Consider the following 23154-nt stretch of genomic DNA (forward strand, 5'->3'; position numbering starts at 1 on the left):
CTTACATTTTTTTAGATTTTTGAAGTTCATTTCACTTTTAAATATGTCAGCCAGCTAACCCAAATGTTTCATTTTTGTCAACAAGTTTTTCTTCCTCTTTGTACGTTAACAGATTTCCTTTCTGATTTCTATTTTTCTGTTGAGGTTTTGCTTAGTATGAGACGGTTCTCAGAGACAGGTCTTCCTTGGGCACCTTCTCGGTTGGCCTCTGGACCTCAACACCACACCTCGGGGCAAGGCCCCTGCCCACTCTCTCCGAGACGCCAATGGGCAGCTTCTGGGCTCTTGAGTTATCACCTTACTTTGGCGTCCCTGCATGGCCATACCCTGTGGCCTCCATGGGCGTCTCTGATACTTCTTTGTCAAGGTAGTGTGGTGAAGAGAGGAGGCGTGAGATCTACAGACGCCTGGGAAGAAGGCAGGCTCCCCAGCGGTGAGGGGTCCCCGTGAAGACAAGTCCCCTCCTCCCGGACCGGGGGCTCTGCCTGCCCCCGCTGCGGAGCCTCCAGCAGCCCCACCTCTCAGGCTGCACCCCTGCCCGGACCTCCCCTCCTTCCATGGCTGCCCGGCAATGGCTCCCACAGCCTCTGTGCACATGAGTCTGGGGCCTGTCGTGCCTTTTTTCTCATTCCTCCCCCTGCCTTGACACCCCCCAGTCTTTCAGGGCATAACTCAGATGCCACAGCCTCCCCCAGGCCTGCCCTGGATTTCTTCTTCCTGTTAGAATCATTCCTTTATCATCCAGGCTCCCAAATGGCTTGAGGAGGCTGCCCCAACACCCAGCCCATCGGATCTGGTTTATGTGTGAATCTGTCCTCATTCCCCACGGGATTTTAGGTTCTCCAGGGCAAACCCATGTATCGGGCATCATTCATCTTTATACGCCCAGTGCCTAGGACATTTTAAAAATCTGAATTGGATTAACCTAGTGGAGAAAACACGTCCGGGCTGCTTGGACAACCACCCTCAGGCAGCTTCTTGTGAGTCTAGGACACTCGGCAGAGACATCAAGGAGGGAATACCCTCACTGTCGCTTCCTTTTCTCCCTGCACTCTCCTCCCTCTCTGTCCTAAAAATATGTAAAAATATACGTGCCCCCAATCAGATAAATATCCCTCTGGGAACCACATGTGAAACCTTTGAGACGCTCTGGTTTCATAGCATCATCTTAACATACAGTTTTCGGTGGGCGCCTGGGTGGCTCAGTCGATTAGGTGGCCAACATCAGCTCAGGTCATGAGCTCAAGGTTTGTGAGTTCAAGCCCCATATTGGGCTCTGTGCTGACAGCTCAGAACCTGGAACCTGCTTCGGATTCTGTCTCCCACTCTCTCTCTCTCTGCCCTCCCCCAGTCATACTCTGTCTCTCTCAAAGATAAATAAACATTAAAAAATTTTTTAAAATATAGTTCTTGTGATGCCGTTTGCTCACACTTAAGACAATGTTCAAAACATTGCTGAGAAATGTGTGCATTTCATACTTGAGAAGTCAGGTTTGTAATGGCCTGTGAATGTAGAAAGAGCCCCAAACTATGACTCAGAACAATGGGGACTCATTGGTTTTGTGCCACTGAGCAGACAGTTGTGTCTGAGTCTCTGCTTCCCTCCCCGGACGTGAAGGGTCAGGCAGTGATCCCCGAGTTCTCTGCAGCTCTGAAGTTCTGGGAGGTTCTGATTCTTGGATTTTACTTAGGGGTAACGAGAAGGGAAGCTATCTTCAGATCATGGATCTTCTACTCCTTCTCTTCTGACAAGGCTGGGAAGGCTCCGGATCCAAGGACATTGACATGGAAGAAGACTTGGATCCCGTCATAGACACAATAAGGACAAACTTGTCCTGTACATCTTGAGTGTCCCCAGAGGAGGCCACCACAAAGGTTACACAGACACTACCTTGTACGTTGCTTCCATCTGCATCGGGCCGGCGGAGTCGGCAGAGACAACGGACTCGCCCCCGCCCCTACCATGCCAGATGGAGGCGACCCACCACCATGGATGTCACTTGCATAATAAATTATTTTAACACTGAAAAGATCTGGGCTCTCAATTACGGAAGAAAGGGAGACTGTCCCTCAGGGAGGCCTGGTGAGGACTGTCGAGGTTGAGGGCTCTTGGGACAGAGGGTGGGTCGCTACTCAGCAGGCTCACAGCCGCTGCTGCCCCAGTTACTGCTGCATCTCTTTCCCCGGTGCTGTTCTGGTCTCTGCCTCCTGGAGCTCAGACTCAGTGCCTGGGTCCTGTCTCTGTCTTGGGCCTGTGGGCTGAGCCCTTGGGACAAGACTCCCAGCGTCATCTTCCAGGAGATGAATGTCTTCATTACCTGTTGCCCCTCCTCCACTCTCACGGGACAGTTAGCTCATCAGTGAGGTGAAGGAGTTTGGATTTTATCCTAAGAGTCATCCACCTTCCCAAAGGGCTTTGCCTCGGAGTCGTATGTGGTCATTCCTGGATTTTCAAAAGACGCTTCTGGCTATGAGTGGGTGGCCCACAATGGGACACAGAGACATCAGTGAGGAGGTCGTCAAGGTTCAGGTGACCAGTGATGGTGCTCTGGGCCAGGACGGTGACTGTGGTGGTGGCTAGAGAGGAGATCTGAGAGGTGACTGGGAGTAGAACCCCCGCCCCGAATGTGGGGCCTGAGGGCCAGCGCGAGGAGAAGGGCCCCCCTCACTGGCTGCAGTGACGGGTCGGGAGGCGGGGCTGCTCACTAAGACAGGAAGTGCTGTGAAGGAGCCGGCTGGAGGGGGAAGGGAGGAAGGAGAGAGGCACTGATGGGCGGTGAGGGGCAAGAAGAGAGCACGCAGGCACTGGCCTCTCTCCTCTGCCTCTTCCTTCTCTTCCAGAGGCCAACTCACAATTGTGTCTCTGCTCCGTGAAAACCATCCTCCAAAACCGTTCTAGTCTCAAAGCTCCTGTGAACTCGAGTCTCCGCAGCACTGGGAAGAACACTGTATTGAAGTTTGGGGATGGGCTGGATGACGACGGTGCCCCCGGATCCACTGACTTGCTGTGCATACTTCCACGCGTCATGACGTCTCTGAGCCTCCATCTCATTTTCTCTGATACGATACTTTTGGACCTAGTGTTGTCTAAGAAAATTCTCTAATAGGTGTCAAATATTTGAATTCTTGACGGCTCCATAATTGCCTTTGCCAAGGCTACATGGTACATGTTTCAAAGGTGGAATGGGGGGAGGTGCCTGGGTGGCTCAGTTGGTTAAGCATCCAGCTTCGGCTCAGGTCATGATCTCACATTCGTAGGTTCGAGCCCTGCATGGCGCTCTGTGCTGATGGCTCAGAGCCTGGAGCTAGCTTCAGATTCTGTGTCTCCCTCTCTCTCTGACCCTCCCCTATTCCCATTGTATCTCTCTGTCTCTCAAAAATAAATAAAGAACATTAAAATTAAAAAAAAAAAGGTGGAGTGTTGCTGCCAAGCCTCACGGGCACTGGGTCCAGAGCATACAGCACGCAGTTACCCTGGCCTGTTTTTCACTGACTTAATCCGAAGAGTTCATATAGGTTGCAGTTAAATACAGAGCCAGGTTATCTGAATTCAAATCCCATTTCAGTCACTTGCTAGGTGTGTGATCGCGGCAAATCACTAACCTTCTCTGTGCCTCAGTTTCACCATCTATAAAATGGGCTCATGAGTGCAATGACAGCAATATGAATGAATATATGTAGAGACCTGTACGTATTTGATAATTACTATTTGGAATAAGTGCTCTTTAGCCTTCACTGTTTTGTCTGTAACATGAGATTACTCTATAGAGGAGCCTGGGTGGCTCAGTCGGTGAAATGTCCAGCTTCAGCTCAGACCATGATCTCGTGGTTCATGAGTTTGAGACCCTCATTGGACTCTGTGCTGACAGCTCAGAACCTGGAGCCTGCTTCGGATTCTCTCTTTCTGCCCTTCCCCCACTCATGCTCTGTCTCTCTCTCAAAAATAAATGAACATTAATAAAATGAGATGGCTGTAACTACTTATTAATAAGAACATGGGGGAGATTAAACAAAAGCATATAATGACTTAAAGCCTGCAACACGCGCCCTGCTTGTTGGTGAGCGCTCCATCCGTGCGGGTCGAAGCCAGCCAGGGAGCCACAGCCAGGCCCTGCCGCCCGCTCCCTTCCAGTTTCCAGGCAGGAAGCTGAGCCCTGGGTCCTTTTTAATGTGTGTTTGTGGCAGGAGAGAAAGAAAGCGCCGTGCATTTCTTTCCTCCTGGTGTTTGATAAGCTTTTATTTAAAAATAATGCCAAGTTTTCCTTCGCAGTTTGCTTTAAAAGAAGCACCATGCGTCTCCGCTCAGCGGTCTCCATTCTCCACCGAGTTCTTGAAAGTCTGCTCCTCCCCAGGACAGTTTTAAAGCAGAAATAAGCCTGCTGGTGCGCTTTCTCCTGAACCTAACATCTAGTCTCCATCTCCTGGAAACGAATAAAGGGAGAACGAAGAAAGGAGCTCATAATTATGCCCTTTTTTTCCCCCTGTGTTCTTTTAAACACACTGCTCCTGGCAGAATCTCTGTTTTCGCCATGAAATCCTGCAACTTGGGAAAATTTAATGGCAGCAGAAGCCTAGAGAAGAGTCAGAAATTGAGATTCGACCCTTGGCCCAGACAAGAATGTTCCCCGGGAGGGTGAGACTCCACAGACCGTTTGTTCCAGCCATTTTCAAGTGCAAGTTTGGTGAAGGAAAAAGGGAAAGCTTGAGGGATCAGAAAGGGGAACCGTATGAGATGAGTCGTGGGCCACAGCACGGCCAATGTGACCAGAAAGAACCGGAAAGATCGGTGGAAAGTCCTCTGCTTCTTGCTCCACCGCCCCCCCCCCACCAGTCTCTCCGTGATTATCGTGATTATCGTGAGTCAAGGGGGACGATTTTATTTAAATGCACAAGAGAAGAGGAAATGCAAACTTTTCAAGTGCCTCTCAGTTTAGACCTAAGTGTACTTTCCGCCCCTCGGCCCCCTCATCTGCTGTTGTAAATTATGTGCAGAAGAAAAGCAGTGACTCATGCGGCACAGGCTGGAGGAAATGTGTGGCTTCACGGGGAGGAAGGAGGGTCTGATAACTGATTGCAAAAAAAAAAAGTGCTTCCTTTTGTATCACACACTCTAGATTCAAGTTCACTATGGGCACAGACTTTGAAGAGTTAACAGTGAACCAAGATGGCAGAAGGGAGCGTCCTCTCTTTGCCTGTTAGTGCCAGAAAGAGCAGAGATGCGGTGCAGTGAATGATCGTGGAGGTCAAGGGCAGAAAAACTGTGAGACCATCCATTCCTAGGCCTCGTCCAACACCTGGTTTTCTCATACTGTGTCATTCTAGGGGGTCATGTCCCTTTGCAATAGCCAATAAAATCTTCTCAATGGCGACCTTACATAGATTTTGTGCTGATCTTGCTCTCCGCCCTCCCCCTGCTTTGGAAAATTACCAGGGTCCAGCGGTGATTGTTTAGACAAACCAAGCCCCACCTGACCCTCAATTACCAAGCCACTGCATTTGGTGTAAAGGGCCCCCGGAGTGGTGGGCCCTCAGGCTAACAGAGATCACCTGGACATAGACTCGAGGACTACGAGCAGCCCCTAGAAGCCTTTGGAAGCCAGGAACAGATCCTCCCCTAGAGCCTCCTGAAGGAACGCAGTCCTGCAGACAGCGTGGGGTCAGCCTGGTGAGACCCATTCCAGAACTTGGCCTCCCAACTGTAAGATGCTTGTGTTCTTTTAAATTTGTGGTGATCTATTAAAGCAACAATAGAAAACTAATACTCCAGATTCCCTCCTCTCCGCCCTGCCTCGTTTTGCATCTAAGGAAACAAAGGCCCAGGGAATTTGCCGCCCTTCATGAAATTGCATTGCTGATTAACAGCGGGGGCGTGACAACCAGGAGCGATGTGATTACACTGAGCACAGTCTACGTCCTTTTATCCACTCAGGACAGCAGCATAAGCTGAAGGCAGCGGCTGTCATTTTTATCCCCATTTTACAGATGAAGAAACTGAGGCATGGTGATGTTCAAGGCACGAAGCTGGTCAGCTGTCTACCACACGTTTGCACCCAGACATCTGGGAATGTACTCTATCCCCTGCCAGGCCCAGAGCCACTGAGCTCTGGGGAGAGCGGTCCAATGCGCTGCCAACCCTGGAGTTATTTAACTTTATCTCCCTGCGTCTCTACAACCCTGGCGCGGGGGAGGGGGGGTGCACCTGTGGGTCATTTTGTTCCTGGGACTAAGCTGTGCTCACAGCACACCTCTGGCTGTGGCCACTACCGCCCTCCAGACTCTGATCTCTCCGCAGTCACGGTCCCCCTGCCCTCAGCCTACCAGAGGCTCCGAAGAGAGACGCCAGGGACTCTGCCTTCAGGCAGCTGGTGGATTCCCTTGGGGTAAATTTGGGACCTTGAGTGTCACTTTTCCCAGTTCCAACCTCATGGCAAGACTGTTCTAAGGCCTTGCCCAATGACTGCAGGCCTTGTGCGGCAGTCTGAGGCCGCGCAGGGAAGGGCGATCCGGGAGAACGTCCCTCCCGGACCAGCTCTGCGTGAGGATGCTTCCAGACGGCCGGGACTGCGCAGCACCTGGGGCCCCTCTGAGGCTGTGTTTTTAGAGCCAACACCATGTATTTACTCGCACTGTATATTTATTCTGGGTGGTCTGAGGAGGGGCTATGGATGTGGGGGAGAGGGACTGCCTCACCCACTCCTCGATGTCCCCCATTTCCCATGCGAACCGCTGTCCGCGGCGGCTCGGTGGCTCGGGGAAAGAATATCATTCCTCGCTTTTGGAGAGCGAGCAACCGGAGCTCCAGCAGGTGAGGGCCATCTGGCCACGGCCCGAGGGCCGGAGGGGCACAGGTGTACCGGGCTTGCCCCGGGGGTGGGTTCAGGACTGCTCACGGGAAAAGGAGATTTCCAGCGGGTGTCAGGGGGAGGGCGTAAGGTCTTTGTACAAAGTACAGGGAGAGACAGCAAGCGTATTTGAGCGTATTTGAGGACAGAGAGCCGAGCAGGTAACTGGCGTAAAGGACCCGGGGAGGCCCAAAAAGTCCTTATGCGGTTATCACGGAACATTCATTCATTCAACAAATATTTACTGTTCTTCCGTCCTGTGCCAGGAGCCGGGCATCTCCCAGGTGTTGGAGCCCCAACAGCGGGTCCCTGGGCCGCTGCGCTGCGGGGGGCTCTGGGCGCCCCGCCGGACCTGCCTGCAGACGGGGACCCCCCTGCCCCCCGGGGGCCGCTCTCCCCCGTGCACCTGCCCCGGCGCCCGGCTCCGCTGACGCCGGGGACACAGGAGCCGCGCTGGAATAAATTACCGCCCGTCCTCTTCATGCATAAAACATGGCACAGGAGGCCGGGGCAGGCTCGGCCCGCGGCCGCGGCAGCTGCCTTCGGGCCAGCGCGGAGCGAAGGGAAGGGAAGGAAAAGCAAGTTAGAAGATAAAGAAGTCAACGGAAGCCTCAGATACAAAAAAGAGAGGACGGTTTGTGTTTTGCTTTTTTTTTTTTTTTTTTAATGCCATTGGACTTGGCTTCCGTATCCCCGGGCGCCCTTTTGCTCCTGCCATGAGAAGGTTGTAGAAGGCTCGCGCTGGGACCATGGTGCTACCTTCACGATTACACTGGGTCAGAAGCAGGCCATGGAGGGACAGAATCCGGAGGAGGCAGCTCAACCGTGAGTGTCTCAAGGGTGGGGCCTGCGCCCCTCGCCTGCGCTGGCCTGCCCTCCCCCACGCACCCCTCCCGCCCCGGCACCCTCTCCCCAAGACCCTCGTCCTCCTCCTCCCCCTTCTTCCCCTTTCCTTCCTGCGGCTCTATCCTAATTAGAGGTAACAAAATACGCTTTGTTTCAAGTAGCAGGAGAGAGAGGGCCTCTCTCTCTATTTCTGCATCTAGATGGAAACTACAAATGAATACTTACACCAGTTGAGGAGTTGTGTGAATTGGAACTTTCGTTTATTACGGGCGGGGGGCAATGCCTGTGACATCTGACCGGAACAGGCAGGCAGCTAGAGTGGGTGAGACCCGGCTGAGTCACATTTCCTTTAAAGGAACAGTTGTGTGTTTCTGAAATTACCCGACTCTCACTGAGGCACCCCTTGATGGGGCGGAAACGCTGACGGAAAGGGAGCGTTCAGTGTTGCAGGGATCTGAGAAAGACTAGGCGTTCCTGATAAACGGCCAGACGAGTACCCACCAGTGAGTCCCCGGGCGGCGTGAGTCTGGTGCTGGCGAGGGTCCTTTGACCCCACATGGCAAATCGAGGGGCCACACTGCTGAGGCACGCAACTCCGGGGCTGTTTTCACAGCACCCTCATGAGAAAACCATGATGAGAAATTGCAGTGGGCTCTGGTCTCGGCTGAGGAGGCAACAGGGACGGGCAGAGACTGCGGTGAAACGGGGAAACACATGTGCCCCCCATAAAAAGGCAACAGATTGTCAGATTGTTTTCATGAGGAATGGAGGCCCAAGGGGCTAGGTTTACGGACTTTTCCAGGGAACAAATACATACTCGTTTCTAAGTCCAAGCCCTCAAGTCTAAACACAAGCAGTTAACTCTTTAAATACTAACTAACGGACAGTAGGCTCCGTGGCAGAGTGTGACTGCTGTGGACACCAGGGCCCTGGCTTGAGGGCTGGGTGTTGCTCTCACTAAGCACCCACCACATGGTGCTAGTTAAGCCTTGTTATGTGTAGGCAAGACTTTCTCCTGTGTTAGAAGCCCCCAGTGAAGACAGAGGGACAAGTACTTGGAGAGTATAAACAGCAAACAGTGGCGATCTATTAGCGTGGGAGGCCAAGCTGGGCTGCTTGGGTTTCAAATGGTGAGAAACTGCACCAGCAAAATCTTTAATACAGTGGAAGAGCCATGACCTTTTCCCAGAGCCCGGACTTCTTACCCGCCTGCTTTTTCACCTGAACCTCCCTTGAGTTCAGATTCTAGCTTTTGTGAGCTTTCATTCTGCGTCCAAAGGAAAAGAGCGGTGGTCCCACCGATTTCGGATAGGACCTCCGGTGTGGGGTGTGTCGCTGAGAACGGACGGGGTATGATCTGTGTTGTTGTATGGCGCTGGTTGGGGTGAGGGGGGCAGCCTGCCCTCGACAAGCAAGAACTTGGGAGAAAGACCGATTTCATTACAGCGATTTTACTTAAATTATGGGACTAACACCTGGGCTTTGGGAGAAGGTTTCTGCATGGTTCTAACCTGAAACAAGGAGGTGGTAATAAATGCTTAATCCAAGTTTGACATTAAGCAGGCTGCCCTGATCTCTTTGGCATAAGCGTCTGAGGAAGGGGGGACTCCGACATTCCTCCGGAGTGGTCAGGCGGCCCGCGGTGTTAGAGTCAGTGTGAGTCAGAATCAGCAGTGGATCAGGTGACTTTGTCGGGGGTTGATTTTCTCCAATGCATGGAACACCTGTGCCTGTTTGAAGGCTGAGGATTAGAGGCCAGGGGAAGGGAAAAAGAGTGAAGACCCTGCAGAGAGAGAAAGAACAATGGAGAAGCTTCTCACTGTAAACACCAGCCTGGGAGGCTGGCGCTAGACATTGTTTTGCAGTTGCTAAACTCAATCTTTGATAACCTTTTCTGTCCTCTTCCCCTGAGGCTTTTCTCTCAGGTCGTCATCCCCTCTGATGCAGAGACCCAAGAATAACCCTCAGGGTGATTCTGTCATTAAGAAAAATCAGTTAATAACCCTTTTCCCCCAAATTCACAAAGGGACCTTGAATGGCAATAAGGGATACACATGCCACTACTGTGCATTTCCGGGCCCATGCAGACATTGCTAATCAACTCTGTACTTCATGCCCATGCAGACATTGCTAATCAACCACCATTCTCCTCACCCAGGGAAGCCAGGCCCAGGCTTGGAATCCTTTCCAGCCAAGTGCTGTTATTTCTAATTAATTAGATTTGCCTCAACAGCATAAACCTGTATTTGTATTCTATTGCTTTGTAACCAGTTACCACAATCTTACTGTCTTCAAACAATACACATTTATTACCACACAGCCTCCATCAGTCAGGAGACTGGGCACTAATCAGCTGGGTCTGCTCAGGGTCAGCCAATGCTCTGGCCAGCACATCAGCTAGAAGCACGGTCTCCTCTGAGATTCAGAGTCTCTTTCTAAACTCAACAGTTGTTGGCAGAATTTAGTTCCTTGTGGTTGTAGGATGGAGGCCCTTAGCCAGGAAAGGCTCCCCACATGGCCCTCTCTACAACATGGCAGTTCCGCTTTCTCAAGGTAAACTGCTTTTAATCTCTCCTTTAAAGAGCTCTCCTGATTAGGCCAGGCCCACCCAGCACAATCTCCTTTTGATTAGTTCAAAATCAACTAATCAGGGATCTTAATTACATCTGCAAAATCTTTCATCTGCCCATGTAACCTAATTATGGAACTAAAATCTCATAATATTCCAAGTCCTGCCCATGCTCTAAATAAGGGAATTACACAGAGCATGTCTGCCAGGGACAGGAATCATGGGACCATCTTAGAATTCTGCTTACCACAGAACCTGTCATCCTTATAGCAGAACATGGATTCTGAGCTATTGGAAAGCTTTGTTTTTCTTTGTATCATGAAAATTTTTAATTATACAGAAAAATAGAGAAAATAATATAATGAATCACATACACCCATCACCTAAATTTAACAATTATTACCATTTTGCCATATTTGCTTTATCTACTTCCTGCCAAAATATTTTAAAATAAATTGCAGAGGGGCACCTGGGTGGCTCAGTCAGTTAAGCCTCCAACTTTGGCTCAGGTCATGATCTCATGGTTCATGAGTTCAAGCCCCGCGTTGGGCTCTGTGGTGACAGCTCAGATTCTGTGTCTCCCTCTCTCTGCCACTCCCCTACTCACACTCTGTGTGTGTCTCTCTCTCTCAAAAATAAAAAAACATTAAAATTCAGTTATTAAAACATCTCTAAATATTTTAGTAAGAGCATCTATAAAAAATATAAGGTCCTTTTCCTACGTAACTGCCTATAGTATCAACAATCCCATAATATTATTCAGTACACAGTCCATATTCAAATCTCCTCAAATAAAACCAGTTCTGATCATGCTCTGTAGGCCTATTACTCTTAGCAAAAGAGCACCTAGCATACTCAGTAAAGGTTTGAGTTCAATCAAAATTATGTTCTTTTTAGGGCTGCCTGGGTGGCTCAGTCGGTTGAGCGTCCGGCTTTGGCTCAGGTCATGATCTCATGGTTTGTGGGTTCAAGCCCCATGTCAGGCTCTGTGCTGACAGCTAGCTCAGAGCCTGGAGCCTGTCTTCAGATTCTGTGTCTCCCTCTCTCTCTGACCCGCCCCTGCTCACACTGTCTTTCTCTCTCTCTCAAAAAAATTTTTTTTCAAAAAAATTATATTCTTATTAAAGCAATGACTCCCAAAGTCCATCTTCCCTCACCACCCCTGGCTGCTTCCTTCCACTCCCGGTGACTGTAATGAGGTGTGTATAGTCATGTGGAACCAAGGTATGAGAGTTATAATGTGTACTCTTCTTAGAGATATTTGCATTAAAAAAAGTTTTATAATGTTTATTTTTGAGAAACAAAGCATGAGCAGGGGAGATCACACCTGAGCCCAGTCAGACACCCAACCCGACTGAGCCACCCAGGTTCCCCTGGGATATTTGCATTTTAAAAGGGGCCACCAGAGAAAGGCCCAAATACGGGCTGGTGGGCAGACCGAAGAGGGGCTCGTCTGACACCCTGGAACCCTTTTCAGGCTCCTAATCTGAGACCCCAAGTAAAGAGGGGTGTGAGCAATAGCTCCGTGGGCACCTGCACCTCCTGGAGGAGGGCAGCGGCGTCGGGGTGGCTGTGGCAGTGAGGGGCAGGTGCCTGTGATCCTGCCTTTCCTTTGCTCTGCCACAGTTAGGGGGCACTGAGGTCCGGAAGCCTGGCAAGGAGAGGCTTCTTAGTGACTGGCTGTGGGGGAGTCCCTCTGCCTCCCCGGTATCCACTTCCCCAAGCACAACATGGCTGTCATAACGATGCCAGCCTCCAGGCGCTGCCGCGGAGGCTCGACGACATAAATTGTGTCCCCTCCTTGCACAGTGCCTGGCACATGGCTGTGACGGCTGGTGGAATCTGAGAACTCAAGTGGTGACAGTGACGTGGGGGACAGTAGAGAGGGGCCACCAGTGCTCTGGGGCTGATGGGGGGAGCAGGGAACGCGTGCTGGGGAAGGTGGCCCTTCTGACATCACCCGCCCCCACATCCCACCCCAGGCAGGAGGGTCCCACCATGCCACTCTGGCCCCTGGGGATGCGAAGCTCCTTTGTTCTGGAAAACACGGTGTTTTCCGGTTGGTGGGTCCCCAGGCCATTCTCAGTCCAAGTAAATACATCCAGACCATGCAGCCCAAGGACGTCTTGTTCTCGAACTCGAAAGGTTTTGCCTCCGTGTCTGGCGGAGCTCTGATGGACAAGGCCACTGGATGGCACCCCATGGACCCCAGTGGCAGGAGTGGAAGCAAGCCCTCGGGGTCCCTGGGAAGGCAACAGTGACAGAGCTGATCCACGGTTGAGATTAGGGGTGCTGCGGTCTCAGAGACACCGCTGGTGACTTCCTTCCCAGGGGGAACGTGACTTGGTTGTCCGATCTGCTTCTCCGACTGTTCTCCTGGCTTGGGGCGGTGGTGTTCGTCTTTGTGACGGGCCAGACGGGGGCCTGCGAGGTTTCAGAAGAGGTCCGCAGCTGTCCTGGGCAGTTCCGCCCAAGGAGGTAAGAGCATGGCGGCTCCTCCTCACCCCGGGGTGACTTTGGAGAGCACCCCAGTCCCTAGAAAGTTCTTGGCATCTGTTCAAAATAGTAGGGGGCTCCAGATGCAGCAGAAGCTGAGGCCCAATGCCCCGGGCAGGTCCCAGGGAGCCAGAGAGGCGACGGAAGGGGATGCGCAGGGCGCCTTTCTCAGTGGCCTCTGTCCCCACGGGGCCACCACAGCACAGGTGGCCCCTCCTTCCCCATAGCAAGTGGCCGCTTATCGTGGGCTTTCTGTGCTGGCCCTCCTCTCGCTGGCCGGACTTGGGCCTGGCGACCCTCCCTCTCCCCACCGCCCTCCCCCTCCCCTGGGGGTCGGCCCGGGCTGGGAGGCCACCCACTTCACAGACGCTCGGACATCCTAGGGGCACGGACGCTGTGTGGCCGCCGTGTGACTCTGCCGGAATCACCCAGAGTGTCCATTCCTTCCAGCGCAGCTGCGCGGCAGGCTGGGCCTCTCTGGTCCGTCTTACCCCCCACAGAACTCCTGGTGTGGTGTCTGTCTCCTACAAAGCCATAAGCTTAACGATTTGGGAGCAGGTAAATGAGGGGGCCCCCCAACTATAAAGATGCCTTTAGAACATTCCCTGTAATCCCCAAGGTACACATTCTGTTCTAGGCCCATTTTATCCACCTGCTAAAACTGTCCACTAACAGCTTCAGCTGCCCCCCTCCAGCCCCCCAGGCCTACATCTTCTGTGCCCCACAGTCCTGCCGGTTACAGAGAACTCAGCTGCGTTTGGTTTAGGGACCCCGGCGTTCCCGCTGATGTAAGGATCATTTATATACCTCCAAACGCGGCACTACCTCGTTTCTCGTGGTCCAGAAGAGTAATCGCTTTGCAGAAGGCTCACCCTGCTTCCTGCCTTAGTGACCGAGTCTGGGAGTGCCATTGCCAAGTGCCCTTTCCAGCTCCTGCTGTCAAGGACAAAAGGGGTGGGAAACCCGAGAAAGGGAGATACTTTGAATAATTCAAGGGGGTTCTGTTGGTTGAGAAAGTACTCTCTTTGTATGTACATTGATCTGGACAGATATTTTAGCTGTCTCCAGCCAAGAGTGGACAAAAGAGAGGGTGTGGAGGGAAATGGGAAGGAGAGGAAGAAGAAACATAGACTACTACAATGAACAAAAATTAAAAAAAAAAAAAAATGAAAACAGCAGTGGGATTAGAGAATTCAGGGCTTGGTGACAGATTCCAAAGCCTTTTATTCTCAGATTCGTTGTTTGTAGACAGACACAAAGAGCCCCAAAGTTAATCACTAGAATAGCAAGTTGGCCTCTGCTTAGAAGCAGAAAATTAGCAAAAGAGCACATTTTCTGGGTAGCATTAAGCTAGTGGATCAAGTTTGGGGGGAGGGAGAGGAGGGTGCTAGGGGATGGAAACCATCTCGAAATATGTGAGCCAATATAACCCACTATGTGCGCACTGGGTTTTCCTTCGAAAGAGCAAGATCAGAAATTGTTTAACTGCCTATAAGTACGTGTGTGTGGGGCGTGTGCAGGTGTGTACACACACACACCAGTTGTCAAGACTGAGAAGACGATGAGCTTGGGCAGTAATGCTAGAAAACAAACGTCTTTGTTTTGTTCCGAGCTGATACAAAGCCGTTACGTCTCTGTGGTGTAAGAATCAAGCAATATACAAACGCATAAGGCAGAGGGGGGTCTAGAACTCCTCCAGCCCACGACCGTGCCGCATAGCGCTCTCATTTCTTGGACTAAAATATACTAAACGTATTGTTTTCTTGGGTCTGTTCTGCAAATTCCTCATCTCATGCAGCAATCTATCTCGAATACATTTCTGCATCCGTCAACAGCCATGAATTTCTTTAGACGGGGTCCATAAGGCCAAATAAATACACACAAGGGCTTGCAGAGTTTGTGCAGTTGATCTTATCTGATTCACTTAAATACACACACAGAAAGACCACAATTGTAAAAGTGGGTTGTACTGGACGTGGACCGAAGCGTCCGCTTAATCCCTCACTTCGCCTGGAGTGTGGCACTGTGTGGCCATGCCGCGCTGCCTCTACTGTCCCCACAGGGTGAGTGGGGTAGAACTAGTCCCCACATGCTCCTGGAAGGGTGAATCTTCCCATCAAAATGAGTGCCCACGGGGAAGCCAGACTGGTCCCTAACCCCTTGCCAGCCAGTCCCATGGGTGCCTGGTCTCCAAGGCACCAGCAGTGTTCTCATGCTTGTGGGGGGTGGTTTGGCACGTGTCCCCGTTACAGAATGAGAGAGGCGTGTAGAGCTGGAGCCTGCGCACTGACTAGCCGGGCAAGACCCAGAAAAAACAGAGTCTGGGATGTTTGCTGACTCTGAATTGCTGCCTTCCAAAACTTCGTTCCCTGAGGAGTTGTTACCCATAGAGTCAAATTAATTCAATCCTTCAATTTCCACACAAGTGACCAAAAAAAAATAAAGCATAGGGGATTTGCTTGCTAATCTTGTGTTAAAGGGAAGAAAGTAAATACATGTAAATGAGCCTGCAGAGAACCCCGGGAGCCTCCCCCTCTGGACCAAGAGGAAGCTTTACTTCTATGGGCATGGCTTCAGAGGCTCAGAAAAGATGCTCCTTTGAGCCCATCAGAGGCCATGGCATGAAAGGAATTTTGAGGGCTTGCAAGCACTTCTCTCAATGGTGCCAGTGATGAAGGAAATGTCTTAGATGTGTTCTTTAAACGTGCTCCAAGATTTCATTAGTAACAATGTTCACATGCAGAAACCTCAAAAGAATTATAGTGGGAACATCTATCCAACTACCGCCTAGATCCTACCACCGAGATTTCACTGGCCTTGCTTTATCTCCTGTCTATCCAGCCATCCATTCCCCTATCGATCCATCAATAAATCTTATTTTTTGGGATGCCTGGGTGGCTCAGTTGATTAAGTGTCTGACTTCAGCTCAGGTCAAGATCTCACACTTTGTGAGTTCGATCCCCATGTCGGGCTCTGTGCTGACAGCTCAAAACCATGGAGCCTGTTTCAGATCCTGTGGCTCCCTCTCTCTCTGCCCGTCCCCAGCTTGTCCTCTATCTCAAAAAAATAAACTATAAAATATTTTAATATTTTTTCACGATTGGCACTTTAAATACTTCAACATCTGTGTCATCCAATCTTTGTCAGTGGTCCTTTAAAAATACTTGTTTTTAGTCAAGTTCATTGACAAACATCTGTGGCTGGAGAACTACCTCAACTATCAAGATCTAGAGGTGCCACCGCCCTGACATTTGCTCCTGCCCCTTTGTTGTCAAGCCCCTCCTCCCCCACCTTGTCAACCAGTGACCTGCTTCTAGGCTTATTGTTCTGCCTTTTCCAGAATGGCTTATAAATGGATGCCTAGAGTCTGTAGCCTTTTGAGTCTGGCCTCTGTCACTTAGCTCAGTATGTTGAGGTTCACCTATGCTGTCACACAAGTGTTTGTTCTTCGTGGCAGAGCAATACCCCACTGTTGGGGGTATTTTTATAGGGTGTGATTATTTGCAGGAAGTAAGATCTCTAGTCAAAAAGCATGAGTACCGGCGCCTGGATGGCTCAGTTGGTTAAGTGTCTGACTCTTCATTTCAGCTCAGGTCATGATCTTGTGGTTCATGGGTATGAGCCCCACATTGGGCTTTGCGCTAATAGTACAGCATGGAGCCTGCCTGGGATTGTCTCTCTCCTCTCTCTGCCCATTCCTGTACACGTGTGAACTCTCAGAACAAACAGACAAGTAAATAAACTTTAAAAGACATGGGTAAAGGGCCCCCAAGGGCTAAATGGTCTACATGGTAGACATCGGTGTGGACAGCCCACAAGGTCTCAGTGACCTCCATCTCTCTGTTCCCCTCTCTGGGGAAGCTCTAGGCAAACCCTAGACGAGGAAGGTCTGTGGAGCCCCACGACGCCTCGCCTGTACCCTGGGCGTATCAGTGGGGCCTCCTCAGGGCTACCGTATTCAACCGGTGGGAAAGGATTACCGTTCAGAATGTGTCAGACAAGTTGACAACTCTACGTTCTTTTTTCTTTGACGCTGTATGTGGTTGTAGAAGCTGCATACAAGACGGGGATCGCTTCGTCCAGTGCGAGACCCGGAATCAGACCGACGTAGGAGCGTGGAGGCCGGGGCACCGCTGTCCTGGCCCCAGTGAGTTAGAGACTGTCACAGAGGTCCCCGGAGTCCTACTGGGGTTCGGGAACTTTCTGGCTGCCGTGTTATCCCTCTCCATTTTTTCTCCCTAATTCGGGTTAAAATGTTGTGTTTTCCATCAGGAGCAATAAATCCTGCACCCAGAAGGAAAAGAGTGAAGGAATGTCTTCAGTTCTCAAGGAAGTCATGTAGGTTTGCTTTCAGCTTTTAATCCAGCTTTTGTTTTAAATGTTTGTTTATTTTTAAGAGAAACAGAGCACCAGTGGGGGAGGGGCAGCGTAAGCGAGACACAGAATCTGAAGCAGGCTCCAGGATGAGCTGTCAGGACAGAGCCCGATGTGGGGCTCAAACTCACAAACCAGGAGATCATGACCTGAGCCGACGCCAGACACTTAACTGAGGGCACCACCCAGGCGCCCCTAATTCAGCTTTTAAATAAAAGCCCAGACGTAGTTATAATTCCCCCAAAGGACAAAAACTCAATTTCCTTCTAAAGAGAAGTTAAATGAAGTTGGATTGCATTGGATCAAAGTTGACTTTAACCTCACGGTTGAAATGAAGCTGTTTGGTTTTGTAAAATGAGAAAGCCGTCCTCAGGTGAGGCTGCAGACTCTCTTCACCACCCTCAGCTCCGTGTCTGTGGCACCTGTGACGTCGGGGACCACAGGTGCCCCCACCACGGCCATGGGGCCTGTTTCCAGGCCAGGCCTCTGACCCCTATGAGAAGCTGATGAGACCACTCAGCCTCTCCGTGTTCAGCACGCAAGCATCCTTTCTCGCCCTTGGTCACTTGTGCCCCCCGCCTTTACCTGCACACCCTGCAGGTGTGCTGCCTCTGGGCATCCCAGGGCCGTCCAGTGTTTGCTCCCACGGTCCGACACACAGCCCGGCTCGCAGGGCCTCCCCGCCCCCCGGCACCAGACCAAACCCACTGCTGTCCACAGCCTCCTGACGCTGGCGTGGCCTAGGGGACGTGCCCCAGGGTGTCAGCCTGATGTGAATGATTCACACCTCAGACTTCTGTGGGCGCAGGTGTTTCTGCCTGTATTCTCCCAGTGGAGACTCCCAGCTGCTCTGTCAGTCAGGAGACCTACACTTGCGTGGGGACTGAGGCTCAGAGAGAGAGGAGAGCGGGAGGGAACACCACCATCGCCTCGGGAAGGGAATCTCGCGGGGCACCTTGCCAGGTGCTGTGTGAGTCATTCTTTCACTTACCGCTCAGTCGCCCTCGTGAGGTTGGCCATTGTACCAGGCTTGCAGGGAAGGACTTAGGGGCTCAGGGTGACTGCAGGGCTTGCTAAGGATGGCACAGTTCCTGAGTGACAGGATACAGCCAGGATCCAAAGTCGCTTCTTTACAACGCCAGGCAGTTCTCACTGCTAAAGCGTGTAGTGCCGGGTCCAGCTCAAATCAATGGTCTCTGACTCTAGTGATTTTCTGTCCGTTCAGGAAACTCATCTGTGTCTCCCCAAATTTCAGAGTCTGGGCCCCAGTGAATGCACACAGCTGTGGGCGTCTCCCAAAGGTGGACTCCGGAACCGCAGTGTCTGACCGCAGCGGAAGGAGCGTGTGGTCACCCCCTGGGAACCACATCTCCAGAGCTGTGCTAAAGGTCCAGGAATCGGAGAAATACAAGGAAAACGCTAACAGAGTGTTAAAGTCTTCATGGAATGTCTACCCTGAGCCCCCCGTTTCTTGTCTATGCCAGACAGGGTGGTAAGGACGAGAGACAGAAACCCGACCGCCCAGCTCCCTGGACCAGAGCCGGCCGCTTCTGGCTGACGGGCGCCTCCGCGTCTCCTCCAGAACTAGGAGGAGTCAGGCCCCCACTCCCTGCCCCATGACCAGGGCTGCTGCCTCCAGGAAGGCAGCCCTGCTTGGCAATCCCTTGGCGACCCCTTGGCCCATGAAACTCGCCTCTGCCTACTTGTTCAGTCGGTTCCCAACCTGGTGGTGGATTCTAACATTTCCCCACAGCCGCGCAGAGGCTGAGCTGGGGGTAGAATAGGGCAGGCGAGGGCCACTCCCATCGCTCCAGGATATGGTGGCCCACATCCGGGCCCCTTTCCTCCCCAGCGCAGGCTCACAGACTCCGCTGGGGCTTGCCAGAGGATGCCTCCCTCCGGACCCACCAGGGCCCCCCGACTCAAGCCGCTCATGAGTCACCATGCGTAAGAGGCCATCCCCAAACTGGCGACCCCCTTCCCGGGCTGTGCGCACCCCCGGGTCTGCACCCAGCTGAGCTCCTGCAGAGTCAGCACCTCGTAACCAAGCACTCCCATGGAGGTTGCTCCCCACACTTTCCCTTCTGACCTTGGGAAGGGGTTCCTGCTCCCCCTCCCCCCGCAGCCACAGCTCCCTGGTGACACTGCCCTTCAGCCTCTGCAGGCCACCTGCCAGGCGGGCAGATGGCGTCCACTCTGCGCTGTGGTCATAAGCGCTCAGACGGTGTGTGTGAAAATGTTTTGTCAGCTTCCACAACCCTACACCCCGCATTAGAGCGTATCTTTACAATTCTATTTTTTTATTGTAAAAACAATTTATTATAAGAATATATATAATTTATCATGAAGCTCGTAATGGGCCTGCTCTTGTTTGTTTTAATATTTGAAATTTGCCCGAGCGGCTCCTTCCGGCTGTTGCTGTGTCAGGGCTTGGGGGACCGATGTCAGCAAACACCCTGACCCACACCCCAGCAGCAGGGGTGGCGGAGGGGTGCGGGGGGGGGGGGGGGGGGGGGGGGGCAGTACAGACAGACCCACCCCTGTGGTCCTCAGCCTCCGCTGCACAACAGCAGGGTACTTCCTTCTGGTCATCAGCCTCTTACCTCCAGCTTCCTTTCCGGGAAAGTCCCTGCACTATCCCTCCTGATTTCCCCCCATTTGCTCTCTTTTAAATTGCCCTGTCCTTGCATTTAAGATCACTGTGACCTCCACTATATGGCGAACGGCCACCAGTTCAAAGAAATCACAGCAGAATTTACGTTCTAAATTCATACAACCAGTTTCTTTTACAAGTACCCATAAATTATTTTCACTTTTAAACATGTACAGAAAACAAGGAAAATAGACCGTAACCCAACATAGGCCGACGAGTATTGACTTGTAGAAATTCTCAGGCTTCTTACTTCTGAAGAGAAACAAGGACTTCTTACAGTCGGGTCCCCACTGTTTCCATGCTGACCTTCCAAAGTGTTTTAGAAGGTTGATCTCTTCCTTTTGCCCTTCAGTCTCTTGTGTATCATCTGCTCAGCAAAGATACTCCTCAGGCCGCTCCATGTGGATGAGCATAAATCTGAAGTAGCGGACCTCACGAAACTCAGCTCTCCTTTATGCGTGTGGCAAAATGCACACTAATCTAAATGTCTAATAAAACCCACACTAGCAGCCAAACACGACAAATGGAGGCAATTTCCTTCTTCCGCGCACAAGAGCCCCGATTCACACAGCGTCTTATGCAGCCTTGAGAGTCTTTTCACCTTCAGTTTTACTGTAAGTAGCATTCATTTATGAAACTGTCTTTCTGAACCCCAGGCTTTCAAAAGTGACTCATCTGTGATTCAGAATCCAACAATCTCTGGAGCTTTTAATCTAATGCCATTCTCCAGTTTTCTTTTGTTCATGAATGTACTTAAGATTTGCTTTAAGATACTGAGCGCTAAATAAAGAGTAAACAAAACCTTCCTTGGAGTCATAAAGAAGCTTACAACACATTCCTTTCTTCCATTCAAGCCCTTATATTACATTAGTCTTCAGAGTCCTGACCTCTCGGAGGAGTCAGCTTCCTCCTGGTCCTGGACAAGCGCTCCCTGCAGGGACTCAGCCAGGAGAGTGACCGCTCCTCAGAGCCCACGAACAATGTTCCCAACGCCACATGGGATTTTCACACTCATCACAGGAAATAGGTTTTTCCTAAAGCCTTGAGCACATTCTCTTTAGTTAATTCGTATGGTCTGCTGGATTCCAGTATCCCATTTTATTTTGATCAATTCTTAAAAAGACAGTTTTTGTTTTTAAAGTTCTAGCCTCAGAAATTCAGTTTAAATTAAAAAACATCTTTTAGGGGCGCCTGGGTGGCTCAGTCGGTTAAGCATCCAGCTTCGGCTCAGGTCATGATCTCATGGTTTGTGGGTTCGAGCCCCGTGTCGGGCTCTGTGCTGACAGCTACCTCAGAGCCTGGAGCCTGCTTTGGATTCTGTGTCTCCCTCTCTCTCTCTGACCCTCCCCTGCTCTGTCTCTCTCTGTCTCTCAAAAATAAATTAAAAAAAAAAAAAAAACATTTTTTACGTTTCCTTTCTTTCAAGGCATGACTATTGCTGGGAGTTGGGGGAGGGGTCGAGGCACAGAATAAACTTCCTCACCTCTCCTGTCATTTTTTTAACATTTTGAATCCAGTATAGTGAACACACAGTGTTGTTAGTTTCAGGTGTACAATATAGTGATTCGACAATTCCATACATTACTCGGTGCTCGTCGTGATCAGAGCAGTTAATCCCCTTCGCCTATTTCCCCTGCCCCCCCCACCCCCCCACCTCCTCTCTGGAGACCATCATTGTGTTCTCTGTAGTCAAGAGTCTGTTTTTTGGTTCATCTCTTTTTTTTTTTCCTTCCTTCATTTGTTTCTCAAATTCCACATAAGAGCAAAATCATATGGTATTGTCTTTCTCTGACTTCTCTCACTTAGTATTATACTCTGTAGACTCCTCCATGGTGTTGCAAATGGAAGATTTCATTCTTTTTATGGCTAACATGTCTTGTATATATTACCACTTCTTTCTCCATTCGTGTGTTGATATGGGCTGCTTCCCTAATTTGCTTTTGTAAATAATGCAAGAAACATGGGGTGCACATATCCTGTGGAATTAATGTTCTCATATTCTTTGGGTAAATACCCAGCAGCACCATTACTGGGTCATATGGTAATCCTATTTTTAATTTTCACAGAACCTCCATACTGTTTACCACAGTGACTGCACGAGTTTGCATTCCCACTTACAGTGCATGAGGGCTCCTTTTTTTCCACATCCTCGCCAACACTTGTTTCTTGTGTTTTTTGTTTTAGCCTTTGGGATAGGTGTAAGTGATTTCTCATTGTGGTTTTGATTTGGATGATTTTTATTTATTTATTTATTTATTTTTTATGTCTTTATTTATTTATTTTATTTTTTTTTTATGTCTTTATTTTATTTTTGAGACAGAAAGAGAGTGAGCTGAGGAAAGGCAGAGAGAGAGACGGAGACACAGAATCCAAAGCAGGCTCCAGGCTCCGTGTTGACAGACATGGGGCTCGAACCCACGGACTGTGCGATCATGACCTGAGCCAAAGTCGGACACTTAACTGACTGAGCCACCCAGGTGCCCTTATTTGGATGATTTTTAAAAGTATCTTAATTTTACTGCCTTTGTGTTTCCTACTGTTTTTACTCCCATTTATGGGTTTTTTTTCTTTCCACTCAAAGGGTCCCCTTTAACATTTCTTATATGACTGGCTTAGTGGTGATGAACTCCTTTAACTTCTGTTCATCTGGAAAACCATCTCTCCTATTCTGAATGATAGCCTTGCTGGATACTTTTCTTGGCTGCAGATCTTTTCCTTTCAGCACTTTGAGTGTATCATGCCATGCCCTTGAGTTTGCAAGCTATTGATGAAAAATCATCTGATAGCCTTATGGGGTTTCCCTTACAGGTAACTGTTTCCCTTTCTCTTACTGCTTTTTAAATTTTCTCTTTATCACTACTTTTTGCCATTTTAATTTCTATGTGTCTTTATGTGGACCTCCTTGTGTTGATTTTGTTTGAGGCTTTCTGTGCCTCCTGGATCTGACTTTCTGTTTCCTTCCCCCAGATTAGGGAAGTTTTCAGCTATTATTTCTTCAAATACATTTTCTGCCACCTTTTCTCTCTTCTCCTTCTGGGATCCCTGTAATGTGAAAGTCACTATGTTTGATGATGTTACTGTGTTACCTAAGTCTATAGTCATTTTTTTTCTCTCTCCCTCCTGTTCAGCTTGATTGCTTTCCATTACTCTGTCCTCCAGGTCACTGATCCATTCTTCGGCTTCCTCTAGTCTACTATTTGTTCCCTCTATTGTGTTTTATCTTCAGTTTTTGAGTTCTTTATCCCTGATTGGTTCTTTTGCATGTTTTCTCTCTTTGTTGAGGATCTCACTGAACTCCTCCACTCTTTTCTCAAGTCCATTGAGAATCTTATTACTGCTGCCTTCAATTCTCCGTTGGGCATATTTCTCCATTT

The 23154-nt window shown here is 50.3% G+C and overlaps 1 long non-coding RNA gene across 1 annotated transcript; it reads left to right on the forward strand.

The window, feature by feature from the left end:
• Nucleotides 1-7500: 7500 nt before the first annotated feature.
• On the forward strand, nucleotides 7501-22137 carry LOC115297121. Its single transcript, XR_003911289.1, has 3 exons — nucleotides 7501-7667; nucleotides 17026-17091; nucleotides 22101-22137. It is a non-coding gene; the product is annotated as an uncharacterized LOC115297121 (long non-coding RNA).
• The last annotated feature ends 1017 nt before the right edge of the window (nucleotides 22138-23154 follow it).

This window comes from Suricata suricatta, chromosome 7, assembly GCF_006229205.1.
Source record: "Suricata suricatta isolate VVHF042 chromosome 7, meerkat_22Aug2017_6uvM2_HiC, whole genome shotgun sequence".
In the NCBI taxonomy this organism is placed as follows: domain Eukaryota; kingdom Metazoa; phylum Chordata; class Mammalia; order Carnivora; family Herpestidae; genus Suricata; species Suricata suricatta.